Genomic DNA, 21772 nt, shown 5'->3' with positions numbered 1-21772 from the left:
ATAGGTTAGTTTTTATTGTCTGTTGTAAAAAGTAAAGTAACGTGTGGCACGATTGGCTGGAAGACCACGAAGAGCAGGTTCATTCGCCGAATTGGAAAGGTTTTCCCTATCCTTGGGGTTTACTTATAATTTTCCTTGTCGAAGTCTGAGTTGTGTGTTAAGTGTGTGTGATGTGTATGGTAGATGACCTTAAATTTTATGTGTGCCCGCATGTTTAACTAAGTTGTAAAGTGTTTGCCTACCACACAGCGCACCCGGATTCCATTCACAGCCGGATTGGAGATTTTCTCTGCTCGTTGACTGGGTGTTGTGTTATCATAATTTCACCATCACCGACACGTAAGTCGCCCGATGTGGCGTCACCTGAAGTAAGACTTTCAACCCGGCTTCCGAACTTCTCCGGTTGGGGATTCCCGGTTATCAATGCCACACGATCATTTCATTTTCATTGGTATGTGTGCAGTGAGTTATCACGTTTGCGTCGTTTGATGATGAGAGATGGGACTGGGTGAAGCCCGAGGCGTACTTCTCTCGAATAACACCATGGGGGCCACCGAGCTTAACGTCAGCATCAAAAAGGTCGTATGCCCCCACCCTATGCGACACTGTGGCAATCTACGCCCCCACCTCTTCTCCAGCACTCCTCTGCTTTGCCCGAAATACAAAGGGAACATTTACAACAGCGCGTGGCTTACCTGGGTGGTTAACCAGCCAGGTAATGGCCACGCCCAATGTTGCTCAACTTATGGGAACCTATAATTTCGACGAGGCAAGGTCGTCGGCGTGGTACATTACAAACATATGACTGTCATTCATGAGGCTGCACCTCCCGAGAAAATCTTAGCTGGAGTACAGACTTCTGTGATGCTAATAGTAGAATCCACGAGAACGGCAAACTGTTAATGGAGCGTTATTGGCTTCTTCTAAGTAGCTGATTTCAAGGATTGGTTCACCGTAATTCAAGTGGAGGCTTTACTAATTATTCTGGTGTTAATCTATGTTTAAATTCCCAATTATCCTCGTAGCATTTTCAGAACATGTTATTTTAATGCTTCAGTACAATCTACATTGCACTCTTCATTTTCATTTATCAACAACAGCACTCAAACTACACCACGTCTGCAGCATAACCGAATTTTTCAGAAGTGGTCAATGCGGTAATGGACGGCCATGATGTAGGGAAGTGAAAGACTTGGGATAACATACACTCTGTTGAAGCTTCTTGTGTTGCATTCACTGAAATTTTTGTAACACTATCAACAATATTAACGAACTCACGAATATAGTAATGTTGGGCATATACTGAAAATACGTATAACACCGTAGAGTGTTAAAACTCCTAACTAATTTCACAATCGGCCGTCTGTTTACTCAGCTGCTTCTATTTCTTCTCGGCATACGCGCTCTTCGGATGACGTACAGCCGAACACGACGGAAGTTCCTTCTGCGGAAAATCCTCAGAACAAAATAAAACAGCACTGGTGTACGTAGTTACGCAAAATCCACCGAGTCGCCTTTGTTCTCTCGTGTTTCTTCTTGTTTCTATACAGTTTCTGCTTAAATGAAAAGAAAGGTACACGTTTAAAAAAATCCCATTACTCTCACAATGCTGTTACCGTCATGCTCCAGTTCCTTCCAGATCTCAGGGGACACGCCGCAACGAAATGGGCTATGCCCCGTAGAACGTTACTGTTGGCAGGAAATTGGCCCAGTCTCCAATCAAAAGCGATTCATTTCCGTTCCTCTGTCTCTACCGTAGTCGCCGCGACCGTGAAAAATGGAGAGAACAGAATTAGATTCAGCGCAACACAATACCTGAGAACATCAGTCGCTCTTTATTTTAACATTCTCTTGCGACCGTTCTTCGACATATATGGCCGACATCATCTACACTCGGTTGGTCCCACACCAAATTAAATGGTACTTCTTTGTTGTGATAACTAAACTTGAGAGTCACTCAGACGTGTAAAGAATATAGTGCTGTTAATATTAGCTCAATGATGTTAAGGATAATAGCAAAACAAAGCGAAGAAGCAATGCACTTCTGTAAACTTAAATTGATAGAAAACTGTAATATTTTATTCTATATTTTATTAATTCGTTTCCCAGATTTCTGTCCATCACCAAATAAGACTATTGAAGTTCAATGTTTTAGGAATATTAGTCATCAAACACAAAAGGCGAGTTGAAAAACTTGCAAAGTAAAACGAATATTGTCAGAACAAAAGAAAATAGATTGTGCAACAAAATTAAAGGATGACTTTTTCGAAATCCCGTAATTGTCTCCCATTGTGACGGAAAATCTGGAAATTTGCCTCAAAGATGCCTCCATGCTTCCTCTGTAATGGTGCAATAGCGTGACGTCGTACGAAATCACCCTCGTGCCAACGTTTGAAACAGAAACTGGCGTCGACACATACGAAAAAAAAGCAACAGCTCAGTTTATTAGGCTTATGCAACCTGTTCGACATCCGTGGGTGGGGTCTGCCTACATTCTAGAGCTATGGCATTCATCAGGATGTCACTGTATGTCACTGTTTCTGACAGGTACAGAAAGTAGCATGGGTGAACCCGAGGGTGTTGCTGAACTGGGGGGCGGGGATCCGCAAGTCAACAGTGCACTCCCTGCTGATCAAGCCACAGGAGAGTGGAAAACAAGAGGGTTGAAAAATCGTAAATGCCCTTTACTGGCTCTGATCCTTAGTGGTTCTGATCCTTAGTGGTTCCTACCCGTACATGAAATCAAAAATTGCAATCGGGCTGCATTCTAAAAGGCTGGGATTGGAAGAATTCCCAATGGGATAGTGGGCGATATTAAACATGAGTAAAATATATAAATGTGACAGTGACGGCTAACTACCACTAACTACTGAATCAAAAGCGATATTGTAAATAACTTGTATTTATTGTAAATTATTCCACGATCATATTGAACAAATCGTGAATGAAAACAAATCAAACAAATTGTTCACTGTTCTTAGATATACTACACTGGTAAGATTGGCTCTCAGCTCTTAATGTTAAGTTGATGAGAAGTTAGATTTAATTATGCCCCTGGATAGCAAATGGTAAATGCGATCTGACTGCATTCCTATAATCTCTTTTGTGTCTGAAATAATACTTACTTCGGACACCACCACCAAGAAACAAACCAAACAACATGCAAAAATACAAATAACCAATAACGAATCGTAAGCAAAACTGCACGGATGCTCAGTGGATGGCAAGAACACGATCCAACAACTATTTCTGAACTTTACTACAGCTGCTGCAAGTTTTACAATATCGTCTACCAGCGTGCTGGCTCCGTCGATACTGCTTGGGCGACGACTGCAACTGCGAAGTTGCTGAATTAAGGTAAGTCTCTCAAATAAACTACTCAGAAACTGCTAATACCACAAGCCCTATATTTCCTCTAAATGGTATACAACGCTTTCAAGGGTGGCTCAACAACCTTTAAGGTGCAGCCCAGTGTGTCTTGTACTAACGTGCAATACCAGTATGATAGCCCTGTGCACTGGTTGACTACGTTTAATGGTGACTGCCAGCCCATAAGGCGGAATCAAGTGCAATTATACTAGTAGTCAATGCAGTCCCTATGGTGGACGTTGATGTCCTACAGTAGCTGCAGACTCTAGATCCTACACAGCACAGTATTCAGAATCTAAGTCCCTATCTCAGAGCTACCGAACTTTGCAACTGTCAACTTTCACGGCACAAGACGCTCCCCTCTGCCTCGCTCTGCACAATGCTCTTGCGACAATCTTGCCGCCAAACTCCAATCAGCCAATCCCGACGCTGCAAAGGCTTCCCACATCTCCCTCGCGGAGTGATACAATTTCTCGACCTATCCAAAAATTTCTCTGTTCAAACAGCGGGCGTTGACCCTCAGCGTTTCCCGCACTTTCTCATGAACTGCCCAATCAGAGCTCAGCCCATTTGCCGCTAAAACAGCGCTCGACCGGGCGGCGCCAGCACGTACATTGGACGCTCTACATCTCCATGACTACTCTGCAATTCACATTTAAGTGCTTGGCAGAGGGTTCATCGAACCACAATCATACTATCTCTCTACTATTCCACTCCCGAACAGCAAGCGGGAAAAACGAACACCTAAACCTTTCTGTCCGAGCTCTGATTTCTCTTATTTTATTTTGATGATCATTCCTACCTATGTAGGTTGGGCTCAACAAAATATTTTCGCATTCGGAAGAGAAAGTTGGTGACTGAAATTTCGTAAAAAGGTCTCGCCGCGACGAAAAACGTCTATGCTGTAATGACTTCCATCCCAACTCGTGTATCATATCTGCCACACTCTCTCCCCCATAACGCGATAATACAAAACGAGCTGCCCTTCTTTGCACCCTCTCGATGTCCTCCGTCAATCCCACCTGGTAAGGATCCCACACCGCGCAGCAATATTCTAACAGAGGACGAACGAGTGTAGTGTAAGCTGTCTCTTTAGTGGACTTGTTGCATCTTCTAAGTGTCCTACCAATGAAACGCAACCTTTGGCTCGCCTTCCCGACAATATTATCTATGTGGTCCTTCCAACTGAAGTTGTTTGTAATTTTAGCACCCAGGTACTTAGTTGAATTGACAGCCTTGAGAATTGTACTGTTTATCGAGTAATCGAATTCCAACGGATTTCTTTTGGAACTCATGTGGATCATCTCACACTTTTCGTTATTTAGCGTCAACTGCCACCTGACACACCATACAGCAATCTTTTCTAAATCGCTTTGCAGCTGATACTGGTCTTCGGATGACCTTACTAGACGGTAAATTACAGCATCATCTGCGAACAGTCTAAGAGAACTGCTCAGATTGTCACCCAGGTCATTTATATAGATCAGGAACAGTAGAGGTCCCAGGACGCTTCCCTGGGGAACACCTGATATCACTCTCTGTCTGCTCGGCATTTCCCCTCCCTCTCTCACTTGGCCCCCGGCGGTGTTTCTTTTGATGCTTGCAGGTCAGTGGCCCCATTCCCTGGGACCCCGGCCCCTGCACAATGCTCTTCCGGCGCTCGCCGGACTTCGCCTCCCCGGCTGCACCCGTCCACTCTTCGCCTCCACTGGAAAATTTACTTTGCTTACACCTACAGCATGGAGCTAGATATTATCATTACCAAAGCCCGTATTATTTCACACATGTGTTTAATCATCACGTATCTCTCTTTCTAATCCACCTAATAAGACTAATTAACCAGTATACGGGTTTATTTACTTCAAACATGCAGAATTATCAGCGAAATCAATGTCACAAACGAAAGCCACCTTTCGAGATCATGCCCAACGATGTCCTTAGAAAAGGGTTGAAAAGTTGGAGGGTAACAGTAGTGTCAAAGGATGTCAAAAACCATCTCCCTGTCGTTCATAGCACTGTGAAGTGTCCTTGACGACCGCGAAAAGTGAGGGAATCAACGCCTCAGGGGAAAGCGTGGTCTCATAGACGCGTTTCATGCTGCAGCTTGAGGCGTTTTGGTGTCAGTGCTCAGCGGCAGTGTGTCTGAAACGCTTTCCTCGGCCATCCAGAGGAAAACCGGCCGATTTCAATGCTGCATGTGGTGGTTCTGACCTCCATGGCAGCGAAGTCAAAAGACGGTGTGAAATATGGGCAGAATTTTAATGAGGTCTGGTGTCAATGTGGCATCACTACCCCCCCCCCCCCCCCCCCCTCCTTGCAGCATACATGAACTTCTGAACTTGGGCCTTTTTTTCGCATATGTCGACGTCGCTGGGCACCACGCATTTGCACCACTCCAGAGTAAGTTTGTAAGCATCTTTGGAATAGGGGAGGCAGTTGCGGGATTTCGAAAAAGTGTTTCTTTAATTCTGTTGCACTGTGCAGATCATTTTGACTGTCATCTAAAATGAAATTCGATAATTTTGGTATTTCAATGTTTTGAGCAAAAGTGCGGAGTATGTCTCCATAGATTAAACTGCAAAGGAAGCATAAATTAAAGGCAACACTGAATTTGAATAATTCTGTCTTAATGTGTTTGTCACTTAAACCCATTCTACGGCTCCTTGAAAGATTCACGGAACTTTCTTCAGGTGATATTGTATAAATTGCAGAATATATTAATGAAACAGTTGTTCATGATCTTCACTGTTCTCGAATCTACTCCCTGCGTTTCTAGAAAATCACACGCTGCGAGGAGCGTGTCTGTAACGTCACCGACAGCGAGAGACATCTGCCAGAGGAACGGGTTGCGATCTCTGCGTGCGCGGCACATGAAAGCCTGTTCGCGAGCCCTGGACCGCAGCGTTCGCATGGTAAGGTGTTGGCTCCTGGCTTAACTGTTCTGGCTTCGAGTCCCAGTCGGTGTAAGCTCGTTACTCTTGTTTGTCTGTGGCCAACGATGCCTCAATGCCTCTAGTGCTAGGGCCCATGCTTTGTTGCGTATATATCGCCTGTATCTGTTACTTAAGTGCCGACGTATTAGTGAGTTTCGATGCAGTCTCTCTTTTCGCACGAGTGCCTCTGATGGATTCAGTACAACTCATAGGAGCTAAACTGGAGGAGGCAGTTTTTTCAAACATGATCTTACCTCCACTTACTTTTCGTTTGACGACCAATATTTTAAGCAAAGTGACTGTGTTCCTATGGATAGCCCTCCGTCTCCCGTAGTTGCCATTTACGGAAGGCTCCGAAGACGAATCACTTTAGTCGGCGGTTTCGAAACATTGTTTTTGGAAATACGTAGGCGATACGTTTGCTGAATGACTACATGGGAAGGCAACGTTTTCTTCAATTTCAGAACGATATAACTGTCTACATCCGAACATCTATTTCTCCATGGAAGTGGATAAAAATGTATAATTCCTGTTTCTGGATGTTATTAATAGAAAGGACACAGCTCCCTGGTTCAGAATTTGTTGCAGAAGCCCACATATACACCCACACCAACCTGCATCGACGAGCTGTCATCACCCATCCCAATTCAGTAATGTATAATGGACACTCGTTCGCAGGTCTGGACCTATCTCAGTTCCAGAGAGATTATCAGCAGAGCTTCAGTATCCTCTCTCTGTGTTTGTCCAGAATGATTACTTTGATAAGCGGATTCTCAATGCCTGTCCACCAGCACTCACTAAACATCAAGAGTAGCCAGAAGACACGTAGAACTTCACGAACATGGTTTTTCTACCTTATGTTTGTGGTGTGTCCTTGAAAGTTAGTGGGATATTCAAAGAACATCGAATTAACGCCGTCTAGCGCGAGTACAAACGACCCTGCTTTCTGTTACAGACCACCTAGGTCTAAGGAGACCAGAAAAATATAAATTCCCGTACCGGGGTGGAAAATGTTACGTTGCCAGTTGTGCCGCGCACTAAAAGACAGATGCGATGAACATAATAACACCAGACGGTGTTGGTAAACACTGTCTGGATGCGGGACGCTGCAAGAAATATGGGGAGACCTAGATCCTTTCGTCCGCCTCGACGTACTGGGACTCCGCCATTAAAAAAGAAGGTGAAATGCGTACAACTAACGGCTAATGACACGGGAGCCCAACAGAGCGTGGGAAACAGGGTTGGTGGCAGACAATCGAAAGCAACGAAGTAAAAAAAAGAGGAGGGGGGGGGGGGGGGATCAGAACAGTTAAGCCGTACACGAACAGCATGCACGAATGTGTACGCTGGGGTCTTCAGTTTCCCTCACAGCGTATGCGGAGTCCACGATCAGTTTCTCCGGCAAGGGACTCTGAAACTCGACTATGACGATGTAGATCCGTCCCTTAGCACCTCTCCTTTTACAGAAGGGCAGACGATTAATTTGCGAGCCACAACAGCAAGCGATGTTCGCGTCTGAAGAAGACGAGCAGCTGCTCGTAGAAATATTGCACAATTGAGACAACACGTTCCGCCACAATGTCCTTGAATCTTTTAAGACTTATTACGTTAGAAAAACCTCAGACAGTAAATATAAAGATATGCTTATGTTGCGAAAATTGCAGTTGGCTCTAAACAACGAAAGGTAAGAAGTAATCCTCATGAGTTTTAAAAGGGATCCGTTAAATTTCGGTTACATGATCAGTCACCTTAATTTAAAGCCTGTCAGTTCAACTAAGTAGCCATGGATGGGAGTGAGCACATAGAAAATATTGTAGGGAAAATGAATCAAAGATTGCATTTTAAAAGATAACGGATCTACTAAAGAGACTCCCTACATTACACTTGTGCGTCAACTTCTAGAGTATCCCTACTAGATCTGATAGACGTAGGTCATCGGAAACGTTCAATGAAGGACTCATCGTTTTGTATTACAACAAAAAAGGGAGTCACGGATGTGATACGCGAGTAGCGGTGGTAATCATTACAGCAAATGGTGTTTTTCGTGGAGGCAGGATCTTATACGAAACTTAGACGCAACTTTTTATGGCGAATGCGAAAATATCTTTTTGACTCTTACCCAAGTAGGGAAAAATGATCGTGGTAATAGAATAAGATAAATCAGATTTCACATGGAAAGATTTAACTGCTCATTCAAAAAATTCAAATGGCTCCAAGCACTATGGGACTTAACATCTGAGGTCATCAGTCCCCTAGACTTAGAACTACTTGTACCTAACTAACCTAAAGACATCACACACATCCATGCCCGAGGCAGGATTCGAACCTGCGACCATAGCAGTAGAGCGATTAGGGACTGAAGTGCCTAGAATCGCTCGGCCACTGCGGCCGGCAACTGCTCGTTCATCTCGCGTGTTATTCGAGAGTGAAACGATAGGGAACTACTCTGAAAGTTGTTGGACCAACTCTATGCCAAGCACTTAAGTGTATACTGCAGAGTAGTCATGTAGTTCTAGATGTAAATACAATTTATTTGACAGCACGAGAATCAATGCAAACAGTTTTTCATATTAGAAGTTATAGCCCGTATTGCGAGTGTAAACGACGTAGGTAAAGGCACATAGCATTTGGCAGGTTTATTTTATAAGAAGATTAAGCAATTTTGCTTACAGTTTTGGGCAATTTAAAAATCTAACATTTCTACATAATGAAAACACCAGGTTACTTTCCATTTTAAACACTTCTGTCAAACAGAAAAATCCGATAGGCCGTGAAAAACAAGTATTCCGTTAAAAGTGGCATACTTTTGATATTACTTTGCATTTTTTTATTTTCTCTGCAATAAGTTGTAGTAATTTGTCTTCGTAGATGAGCGGTCAGTGTATCAGGAGGATCACTGTTCAATTCTCGGTACTGCCAGAAATTTTTCTTTGGAGGAGGACTGGAACGGAGTATACACAGTTTCATGATACCAATTTCGATGCTACTTCAGTGAACGTAGAGGTACTAAGATCTGGGAAGCTGACAACGGTTGGGAGGGAGTTATCGGTGGCGTCACACCACACAGTACCACATCCGAATTACGTTGATTGTAGATGATGATACGCGACCAGTCGGCAGTAAACGGTACGTCGAGATAGGAAGACGCACATAGTAATTTACAATAGTTACGTACACGGATGTGTTCATGTGTATCACTGTTTTCTACCACTTTTGAGGATAGATTGACGCAATCTGAATTCACACTCATTCGCGAGATGACTTACAACAAAAAAATTCTTGTGTCTAAAGCGACGAAGAAACTTATTGAAGTGGGGGGCGAGAAGGAGATTAGTGTTTAACGTGCCGTCGACAACAAGGTCATTATGGACGGAGCACAAGCTCGGGTTAGGGAAGAATGGGGAAGAAAATCGGCCGTGCACATTCAAATGAACCATCCCGGAATTTGCTAAAGCGATCTAGGTACATCTCGAAAAACCTCAAACAGGATAGTCACACAAGGGTTTGAACCGTTGTCCTCCCGTCTGCGAGTCCAGGGTACTAACCACTGCGCAACATCGCTTGGTGATTATGAAAGCCTTTAGGTTGTAATTTAGCACTGACATAAATTTTAAGATACTGCCTGCGTCGGGCATTGGTGTGTGTGATATCCTTAGGTTTGTTAGTTTTAAGTAGCTGTAAGTTCTAGGGTACTGATGACCTCAGAAGTTAAGTCCCATAGTGCTCAGAGCGTTTTGTACCATCAAGGCTCAACAACAACTAATTCCTTTCTGTAAGTGATACAGTACCTGATAAATCAACGCTAAGAGTGGGAAAGGAACTGGCGCACGAGAACCGACACTCACTAGAACTTAATGACACATAATGGCCATCTTAAGTTGGCCCGCAAAGCTCAACACGGTAACCTTCACAAATAAAAACTCAGATTGCCGCAGAGGACATATTGACATGGATTAACCCATATCGTAAGCAAATTGAACACTTGCTAATAATAGCTAATGAAGTAACATTCTGCAACTACATAAATATTACGCAGAAACACAGCACACGCTTCGTAAGAGGCATCAAATGAAATCGAACATCACGCGTCCCGGAACGTCTTACTATACCAAGAGCGATCACAATCAGTTAACTAAGCGCTCTTAGTAATTATAGTACTTAACTTGGTGTCTTGATGCTGGGGCGATTTTGCGAAAATGTCAGACCATTATTTCACAACACCTTAACAGGGTGTCCTTCCAAGGAAGCGGGCATATCCACAGCTCACGAGGTTGCCGGAGCATGCACAACGCCGGCCAACTCTCGCCGCCTCCAGTATAACCACGCGATAACCGCCGCCCGGCCTCAGGCATGCCGTCTTCACTTCTGCCCGCCAGCCAATCGCCGACTCGCGCACCGCCGTCTTCCGTTCTCAAAGCTTTGTTCCCCTTTACTCGCGGTCGGCACTCGATTATATCCGGAGCCTGCCCAAGCCCCAAGACAAACCTCTGTACTGGGAAATCTATCGTACTCACGTCAGAGATACTACAGGCGCCGGTCCCCCCACGGCTCACTATCCTAATTGGATCCGACCACAATGCACTCTCGGCAGGCTAGAAAGAAAGTCTACTATATCTATCCCTACACTGATACTCGACAAGCCTCCGTACGGTGCGTGGCGGAGGGTGCACTATACCAATATTTGTCATTTCCTTTCCTCTACTACTCACAAATAGAGCAAGGAAAAAACGACTATCTGTATGCCTCCGTATTAGCCATAAATTCTCATACCTTATATCTGTAGTCCTTACACACAACGTATGAAACTTCCTGGCAGATTAAAACTTTGTGCCGGACCGAGATTCGAACTCTGGACCTTTGCCTTTCGCGGGCAAGTGCTCTACCAACTGAGCTACCCAAGCAAGACTCAGGCCCCGTCCTCACAGCTTTACTTCTGCCAGTACCTCGTCTCCTACCTTCAAAACTTTACAGATGCTCTCCTGCGAACCTTCCAGAACTAATAAATTCCTGAAGGAATTCCCATTTGAGTTCCCGATGCATCTCCATAAGACTTGCGTGTTTTTCGAACTTACCGGTAACAAATCTAGTAGCCCGCATCTGCTTGATGTCTTCCTTCGATCTGACCTGGCATAGATACCAAACACTCGAGCAGTACTCAAGAATAGGTCGCACCAGCGTCCTGTATTCCGTCTTCTTTTCAGGTGAACCATTCTTTCCTAAATTTATCCCAATAAATCGAAATCGACCATTCGCCTGCCCTACCACAGTTCTCGCACGCTAGTTCCATCTCATATCGCTTTGAAACGTACGCCCAGATATTTAAACGACTTGACTGTGTCAAGCGGGACACCAGTAATACTGCATAGTAACATTTCAGGTTTTATCTCCCTACTGACTCGCATGAACACACATGTTTCCACAATTAGAGCTAGATGCTATTTTTGCCAACTAGAAATTATGTCTGAGTCGTCTTGTATCTTCCTACAGTCATTCAACTTCGACACCTTACCGTACGCCACGGCATCCTCAGCAAACAACAGCAGATTTCTGCCTACCCTGTCCACGAAGTCATTTATGTATACAGAGAACCACAGCGATCCTAACACGCTGCTTCCCTGGGGCACTCCTGACGATACCCTCGTCCCTGATCAACACTCGCCGTCGAGGAAAACATACTGGCTTTCATTATTTAAGAACTCTTCGAGCCACTCACACGTCTGTGAACTTATTCCATATGCTCTTAACTTCGTTAACAGCCTGTAACGTGGCACAGTGTCAATTACTTTCCATAGATCTAGGAATATAGAATATGGCTGTTGCTCTTCATCCATATTTCTCAGTATATCATGTGAAAAAATGGCAAGGTGAATTTCGGGCGGTCGATGCTTTCCAAAACCACGCTGATTCGTGCACATAAGCTTCTCAGTCTCGAGAAAATTTATTGTATTCGAACTCAGAATATGTTCAAGGATTCTGCACCAAATTGGTGTATAGTTCTGCGGGTCCGTTCTTTTACCCTTCTTATATAGCAATGTATATAGCCCCAGACTGAACTATGTTCCATTCCACTGGATGCTGTATACTGGCTATGCGTCCCTAACACCCACGAGAATTTTATGCGTTTTCATGATTTCAGCCACATCGAGTCGACATCCTCCACTACCACGATGTTTCATCTGCTAACCATTCTCAGTCAAGTCAGCGCAAAACTGTGAATACGGCTGAATTGTTACCTGCTGAAATATCCTGGAAAAATGTCGACAGTTACAATTCCGAAACCTCAAGGAATGTTATTTACTTTGGGAAAACAAAGTATCACAACCAAGGATCACTCCCATTCAGCGACTGGGAGTGACATGATATTAATTAAAAGATGAACATGATGTGTAAAAAGAGATTTAATTGTAGACAACAGTAAAGAGGCTTATAATCCACTGAAAGAACTCGTCACTACGTTTCTCCTACTACACTCAGAATTGAAATTTATTTGTATCATTTGTCTGCGATTAAGATAATGTTTCTTGGAATTATTGATCCGTGGTCGGCTCGCGTTAATGCCGTTTTCCCTTTTGGGCATTTTGTCACCATCGATTGGCGTCTTATTCCTCCCTCAGTTACTATCTGAACGAGTTTCTCACTTGCCTCCATCACTGGCAGCAGCAGCGTTTATCGATACTAGTACTGCTGTAGCTTCTTTGGTGTGGCAGTTACATTTCCGTGTCGTGGTGTGTGTGGCGGAGCAGTGAGAAGTCTCCGCGGCGTGGGATCAGGCCGGGGCCGCTGGTGGCGTGCATGTGTGGTCGGAGTTGTGTGGCATTAGCTGCGAGAACTGATAAGTTCGTCGTCCGCCGCCCCTGTATACCTGAGTTGAGTAATCAGTGAACCTGTCATGAAAGCTCAACCGTTGAGACATCTCTTCGTTGATTGCTGGTTGTCGCATCCTGTGCTGTCCCCGCAAGCAGCAGCGTGATGGTGTGTTGGAGTCGGCAAAATTCGCAGATGACTCCCTGTATAGTGATTAACCTTTGAAATTATTATACTTTATTAGTGGCCGTTAACGTTCAGGTTACCTGCCCTGGTCGTTAGCGTAGTTTTGCGGCAGTGTGTTTTCCTTGCCGTGTTGATGCTGTCCGGTCCAGCACGTTGTTCGACAGCTTGGCATTGTTCTCATTTCTCATTGAGTGTCTATTGTGCCTTGACTGTGTTTGTACGCCAGTTATTATTAAGACATAATCGTGCTGCGATCCTCGTCTTCGCTCATACTTTTGGTTGTCGTGCTGTTGGTCAGGTGGAAGGGAATTGATTAGGCAGTTGGTTGTTCATCATCCGTCCGTAGGTCGTGCTACAACCCGATTGTTTAGTGTTACGCTTGGCTGTCTGTCTCACCCAAACTGTGGTTAGAGTTTCCTCCCCAGGCCGACCCTTGGAACACTTCTGAGCACCACTGTTTGTTTGTGATTGTCATTTTATTTGATCGCATGTACTGTGCCAGGCCTTCAGCCATTTATTAATACAGTCTTTTTTATGTTTTGTATATGGCCTTCAGCCGAACTTCATAACAACTTTAAGATTAGGCCTTCAGCCGTGTTTAATTGAAAATTCTTGTTGATCTGTATTTTGGCCCTCAGCAGCGTTTGTTGCAGAATCTGTGGCTTTAACATATAAATCCTTGTCTGTAAGGTTTCTCTTTATCTTGAATCCTTGAAACGGCCTTCAGCCGTGTTCTGTACATGTTTAAGTTAAGGTTGTCTTTAATTATTCTTGAGTAATTGTTCTGGCCTTCAGCTGACAAGATACTTCAAGTTTTCTTATGATGTTTTTCTGTTGTACTGTGTAAAAGCTTATCTTTAAAGTCTCTCTTTATTATGTAAAGAAATATTTTTTTTAATTGGGCTTTCAGCCGAAGAAATAACTTGAATTTTCATTAATATGACCTTCAGACTGAGTTTGTATATGCTTGGCTTTTAAAGAATTTCCTTCGCTAATCTGAAATATTTTGGCCTTTAGCCAAGAAGATATTTTAATTTTACTTAAGTTACTCTAAATCCTGGTGTTTTAGAAGCAATCATTATTCTGGAAAAGTTACTTGGGCCCTCAGCCGTGAATTGATCTTTGTTGTTTTAAAAAGAAAACTGTGCATTAGTTTGAGGAATAAAGTTGTATGTGTTCTTGTATAACTAACAGTAATTAACCTTGGCCCCTTTCCACAACCTGATCCACTCTGTCCTGTGAAACCAAATTTCAATTACTAAATGTACCAATCACTTTCAATGCCTGACAAAAAGTCTGAAGGGCCCAGAAAGGGAGGAAAACCGAAATGAAGCTTTATGGGTTTAGGGGATACGTCATTTTATTTCAATGATTACAAAATCGAGTCATATTTACAAGGAACTCGGCAGCATAAGCCCACTTATCAGTATAAGGCTACACCCGCTGTGGCCTCAACATCTGTACTGATTCTCTTGGTAAGGGCGTCACCACTCCGTTATAGCCTCTCACGAGGCAAGCTGGCCTGCAACTATTATAGCTGTTCCTTGAAATCCTGGATACTGGTACAAGGGCGGAATTGACGTAGAGCTGGGCCCACACATTTTCTATCAGGGACAGATCTGGGGACCTTGCTGTGTCGCCAGTAGGTCAGTATCACATAAACAGCTTGCAGAGACTCGTGCCATCTGTAGACGAACATTGCCCTGTTGAAGCAGGGCTTCGCGAGACTTTCAAATGAGACGTAACACGTGAGGACACAGGATGTAGGTGACGTATCATTGTTCCAGAAGTCCTTCAATCACTGACAGTTGTGACCCAAAGTCATACCTGACGTCTCCATCACTCCAGGTACAGCTCCGCTGTTTCTTTCCAAAACACTGGACGAATGAGACATCTCCTACGTCGTCGTCGTCCTGCCCAATGATGATCATCCAGGGTAGTATTTCTGAGCACAATGTGGCGCGATTCATCAGCAGTTGATGGCTTCTGGTTACGGCCCACTCCTAACGCAGCCGTCTGTTTTGTGGCGCGAAGGACAGCCTACGCATGATCCAGCAATTATCTAGCCCAGCTGCTGCTAGCCCCGACCTCTGGAGCGGAATGAAAGATCGCTGGAAGCAGTTCATCGCTCGTTCCCCTGTGGCAGACGTAGATATGAAGGGGTCGATATGTTCTTGGTGCACAATACGGCGATCCTCCCTTGCAATGTTCAGGCGTGGTCTCATGCAGCCTTGACGACGAGTACGTCTGCCCTTAATTTCCAGTGCATTTCAATACTGGGCCACTGTTATATCCAGATGTCCCACAAATCTGGGTATTGGATCATTTTACCAGTAGGCCAAATGGAGACTTACAATAAGGCCCAGTTCAAAGTTTTTCAAGTTCTGTCTTACGCGAGTAGGCGCCAATTTTGTATCGTTCTCTCTGGCCCCTTATACACCATACGAGGCCTGATGCAAACGTTAAACATATACAACAGTAATGCACTGTGCTGGCAGTTCTACCTGTCACACAGAACTTTAGCTGTTGTTATTTACATACCTGTCGATGACGTGTACTTGTTGGAAGTCTGGCCATGTATTCTGGATGCTTCACTGTTTTGTCAGACATGTTTCAGAAAAAAATTGCAAGACCAAGAATGAATTTTATGACATAAACGAAAGTTGTAATGATTGTTTCTACATCTGGAAGGTGATGCCGGGTCAAATTTCCCGCCAGTCGCTTACAATTGTTCTAGTGGCGCCACTATGAAAATTCAAATCAAGTTCGCTTGAAATACATGCTGTAATGACCTTGAGCGTTAGTTATCTTTGAGACTGGACATGGTGAGCTGATGTTAGTCTAGAATGCCTTTAATGCGAGAGAGACAACGTTATCAGCACCCCACTGAGTTTGAACGAGGTAGTGTAACAGGTCTATGAGAAGCTGGATGTTCCTTCTGCGAAGCTGCAGAAAGGCTTGGCAGGAATGTAGCCACTGGACATGATTGTTGACAGTGGTGGTCACGAGGATGTAAGGCCACAAGAAGACTCCGCTCCGGACGGCCAGAGTGGCAGTCTGAGCAGCAGCTGGCGCCACAGTGACTCAACGAAGTGTTACAAACTGGTTACTTCAAAGGAGCTCCGAGCCAGACGCCCTGTAGCCTGCATTCCACTGACCCCAAACCACCGCCATTTGCGACTTCAGTGGTATCAATCGAGAGCTCATTGGAGAGCAGTGTGGAGGTCAATTGTGTTTTCTGATGAAAGCTGGTTCTGCCTCGGTGCCAGTGGTGGCCCTGTTTCGGTTAGGATGAGGACAATTGAGGCCCTCAGCCAAACTGTCGGCGTGCTCGACACATGGACCTGCTTCAGCAGCTATGGTCTAAGGTACGATTTCGTATCACAGCAGGAGCACTCTCGTGACTGGACAGCATTCCAGGGGTTGTTTTCAACAGGACAACTCTCGCCCACATACCGCTGTTTTAACTCAACATGTTATATGAGTGACGGCATATTTATATGAGACATCACTGGACGACAACTCCAGCGTCATCCACAAACAGCAATAATCGCTCTGTATTGACCGACCAGGTGCAACAGTCATGGAACTCCGTCCCACAAACTGATATTCGGCATCTGTACAACACAATGCATGCGCGTTTGCATGCTTGCATTCAACATTCTGGTGTTTGCACCAGAATTTCACATTTGGAATGGTTTATCCCCTGCATACTTTAACATGTGCTCTTGCAGTTACCTAGACAACTGTATTAACGAAATTTCATTACTCTCCATTAACTACTTTTTGGTGTAGCAATTTCTCCCGTCACTGTATAAGTTGTATGTAAATGTAAAGGTGTATTATTATTATTATTATTATTATTAATCAATGTAGTCACAAACTGCTGCGTTAGTTTCTGCCACTAATTTTCATTACTTAGGAACTAACTGTCAAAGTTCTAAACTGCATGAATTGGTGCACTATCCTCTGCTCGACCGGTCCCTGTGGCAGCTGAGTCGCAGACGAGTTTTTCAGCCAGAGTACAACTAGTTACGTCCACTTTGCAGCGCTCTGTGTATGCAGTCACACTGTCACCATAGAATGGACCCTGATTGCTGAACTAATCTCATCACCTAGTCTTTTAGACCCACGGTGGTCACCGACACATTTTCAATTTTGCAGCTTCGCTCTGCTGATAGTATAGTAGCTCGGAACAATTCGTGTTACATACACGTATGTTTCTGCTTTGCAGTTGTACTGAATTTATACTGCTGAAAAAGCAAAAATGATGAAGACAATACTTTACAAATATGTATATGTACAAGTCCGAGCTATCCCTAAGCTTTTTAAAAAGGGTAAGGGAAGGTTGCCATCATGCCGCCGTTATAGAAACTGTTGAAGCGACCGAAACGTTAGGAAAATCAAAGAGAATCCTACACACGCTTACAGAATGCAGTAGAAAGCCCAACATTCAGTGATTTCAGGACGTCGAAAAACTGAGTATCCTTACAACCACAATGAAAAGTGAAAAACAATTGGACACGATCTGAAAATCATAAAACATGTGCGAAATTCGCCAAAGCCAGCTTATCCATTATCTACATCTACATCCATACTCCGCAAGCCACCTGACGGTGTGTGGCGGAGCATGTCTCAGCGCTGCTTTATCATAGAGCTACACATAGCTGCAGATCTACTCTTATTTTGCTGAACAATTTATTCGACTCAAATACCGCAGACTCTCCTATAGAAAACTTGGTACAGAGAGAAGAGAATCTGTATTGTCCGGTTTTAAATAACACCTTTTCCATGGTTTCCCTTAACGGACGATATTGTGCGCTTAGTGCAACAAGCAAGATGGAGTCGTTGACTTTTACAGTTCCCGTGAACCACACTAACAAGTTGTCCTCTGACTTCCCCAGCTCGTCGGTAACTGACGTGGAAACGAAAAGAGAAAGTTTCTTCAACTGAAGAACTTCTCTTGAGTCATACTACTCCAACCAGTATTGCAAACTTCAATATCGGTTTAATTCTTCTAAGAGCAGTTTTCGAAAACTTAACTTCTTCCGAGTCGAGCGCCATCGCACAATGAGGCATAAGAGACCTTGACTGTGGAGGTTGGTGAACATTTTTCATCGCACGGTCCAAAATTTAATAATTAAAGGTCCAATAGCTGCATAATAATTGTGAGTTGAAATTATATGAATAACTGCAATTAATCTTGGGGCAGCATCTGTTAATACAAAGGTATATAAATCTCTGCTTCCAGATGATCGTTACAACGTGGTCTGTCATAGGCCTGTTTAAAGTCTATAAAGAGATTTTCTAATCTTACATTATATTCGTAAGTCTTCTCCAGCATCATATGTACTGTAAAGATATGGTCAGCTGTAGACCCCCCAGTTCTAAAAAAAATGTTCAAATTTGTGTGAAATGTTATGGGACTTAACTGCTAAGGTCATCAGTCCCTAAGCTTACACATTACTTAACCTAAATTATCCTAAGGACAAACACAAACACCCATGTCTGAAGGAGGACTCGAACCTCCGCCGGGACCAGCCGCACAGTCCTTGACTGCAGCGCTTAGACCGCTTAGCTAATCCCGCGCAGCCCAGTTCTAAAACCTGCCAGATACTCGCGTAGAATCTTTTGTGCTCTTCTACTTAATGTCCTTGTTATAGCTATAGAAAGCAGAGATATTCCTCAGTATTTCTTAGACTGCAAGTGTGATCCCTTCTCATATACGGGGCAGATGGTTGCTAACGTTCAGTCCTCTGACATTTTCTCTGTTCCCCAGACCATTATAATTATTTTGTGTATCCCCGGTACTAATATTTCACCTCCGTGTTTTATCATTTCCGCCGTTACCAGGTCGTGTCCAGGAGCTTTGTTATTCCCAAGTTCCTTTATAATTATTCTCAGCTCTTCTATCGATGGTGGTTCTGTGTCCACTGCATTATCATGTCCATCCACCTCTTGTTCTTCTTCAGTTTCTTTTCTAGCCCCTCCATTTCTTTCGCTTCCGATGTGTGTCTTTGACAGTAATACATCAAAAAGTTGTGTCCACGTTTCTCTTTTTTTTTCTTACCAACTATCAAACTGCCTGTCTCATCTATCAGCATGTCCATCCTTGCCTGATATCCTCTCCTTATTTGTCCTCCCCTGCTTATTTTCAAAGTTCTTCTGTGTTTCATCCAACCTTTCCGTTTCCTCTACTCTCTTTTTAATCCACTCTAAATTCTTAGCTACGCTTCTCTTCTCTTTAAACATAGCCACATTATTTTGTGTACGTCTCTGTAACATACTTCGTCGAGCTTGATTTCTATCATCTAGCTCGTTTGACATCTCCTCATCAAGCCATCCGTTTCTTCTCTGTTTTCTTCTTTCTCCGAGTACCTCTTGAGCTATTGTATTTAAAGCCATTTTTGTTTTCTCCCATAGTACTTTGATATCCTTTCCATCCATCCCGCTGATCTTTAGCAACTTCTCTTGCACTTTGTTCTTATACTCTTCCTTTTCCTTTTAATATTTGAGCATCTCCATATTGTAGACCTTACTTTTCTCTAACCCAGCCTTTCTGGCTTTAACTACAATCGTTTCTAAGGTTTTGATTCTTACCAAAATATGGTCTGAGTCAATATCCGTTCCTCGACGGCTAATCGTATCCAAAATGTCTGAGGCATGCCGTTCATATATCAGTACATGATGTATCTGATTTCTCGCCAACCCATCTGGTAATATCCATGTCTGTTTATGAATGTCTTTGTGTGGAAAACACGTGCTTCTAATCACTAGTCCTTCGCTAAATGCAAAAATATCTGTCAGTTTCCAACCATTGTTCTTTGATTCCAGGAGTTTACTATGAAGACCTGCCACCGGTTGGTTCTCTTTCTGTTGACCTACTTTAGCATTAAAATCCTCCAGTATAATTTTGACATCCTACTTTGGCAGCTTATCATATACTTGCTCCGATTTCTTATAACATTCTCTTCTTGAGCTGCATCTACAGCTAGGGCACACACACTAATCAGCGACAAGTTTGAGAATTTTCCCTTCAGCCCCAATCGACATAATCTGGGGTTTGTTGTCTCATGTTCCACCATGGCATGAATGATTGACTTCTTTACCGTAAAACCTATTCCCAATCTATTTTCTTCTTCCTCACTACTGATCAAGCTATAATGCTGGCGATCAAACACCTCTGTTGCCATCTAATCTCTTGCAATGCTGCAACATCAATTCGGTAGTTCAGTAATTCCTTCTCGAGCTTCCTACTGGCTCCCGCCTGAAAGATACTTATTACATTCCATGTTACGATATACCAAAATCGTTTCCGTTTGACGTGCCTTGGTTGTCGTAAGTTTGAGACAGTCCGTTTCTCTCTGTGAATTGGTTGCTGGACAATGAGTGTTCTTCCGATATGGGGTTGTTAGCCCCATGATCAGCCCCCCAAACTGAAGGACCTGGATTTGTAACGGGTTTACTCCCTTAGGGAGCCTGACTTCACCGCGCCTGTGCAGCCCTCCCTGCCTTATGTTGTAGGGAAATGAAAACGACAAGGAGAAAGGATAGGCCTGGGATAGGACAGGACAGGAAACAGAATTGATATGTCGTTTGAGGCACACTTCGTCTGGCTCCTCCCCTTTGGCCTGTCCAGCGTGGGTGACTCTGCTGGTAGCTACGCTACCGCCGATGTAGCCCTCCGGATGCAGAGCACGCAAACCTCCTTGCGTGCACGGACAGTGCTACGTTAAGTCGCTGTCCCCTGAAGAGGATCATAGCACCTACACTGTATCAGTCATCGCCCATGTCAACAAAAATCTACGTCGACCACCAAGCTATGGCGGTCTAATATCAAAATTATGGCAGAGAGAAAGTTGAGAAAAAGAATGAAAAATGTTCCTATCATAGCAGAAGAAAGGCGATTACGTCCTAGGCAGAGTAAGGGATGGAAAGAAGTGAATTAATTTTTCGACTTACCTGGTAGCTTCTGAGATTTAAATCAAAACTTTTTTACATATTCGTGCTTTATTACTTTGTATAACTAGTACCCATCTCATGTAGTATAATGTATCGGGTTAAGTAAAGTAGTAACATGAAACTTGTCGTCCCGCCAGTAACAAACCCAGTCCCAAAAATTATATCCACCCAGAAAAACTTTTTTAGGTATTACACGTATGCTCTTCAGTCATATGATATACTGTTCACTAGCGCTGACGAATCTTCTGGATTATAGGCGCGGATGAGGGAGTTTACCCTATAAATTGTAAGACGTAGGTGTGACAACACACTGCAGCTAAGAGGGCTCTGCGCAGGGGAAGTAGGTTTAAATCGTATAAAAATGTGCCAATATGTCAGGGTGTTTTGATTTAAATGTCTTTGATGCTGCCAGATAATCCGAAAAGCTAGTTCCCTTGTTTTACATTCTTGACTCTTCCTTTCTTCTTTATTCTATGATAGGAGCATTTTTTCATTCTGGTAAGTAAGTGAAACACCCA

The sequence above is a fragment of the Schistocerca gregaria genome, chromosome 3 (genome assembly GCF_023897955.1).
Source record: "Schistocerca gregaria isolate iqSchGreg1 chromosome 3, iqSchGreg1.2, whole genome shotgun sequence".
NCBI classification, from domain to species: domain Eukaryota; kingdom Metazoa; phylum Arthropoda; class Insecta; order Orthoptera; family Acrididae; genus Schistocerca; species Schistocerca gregaria.
This window is presented reverse-complemented; position numbering follows the sequence as displayed.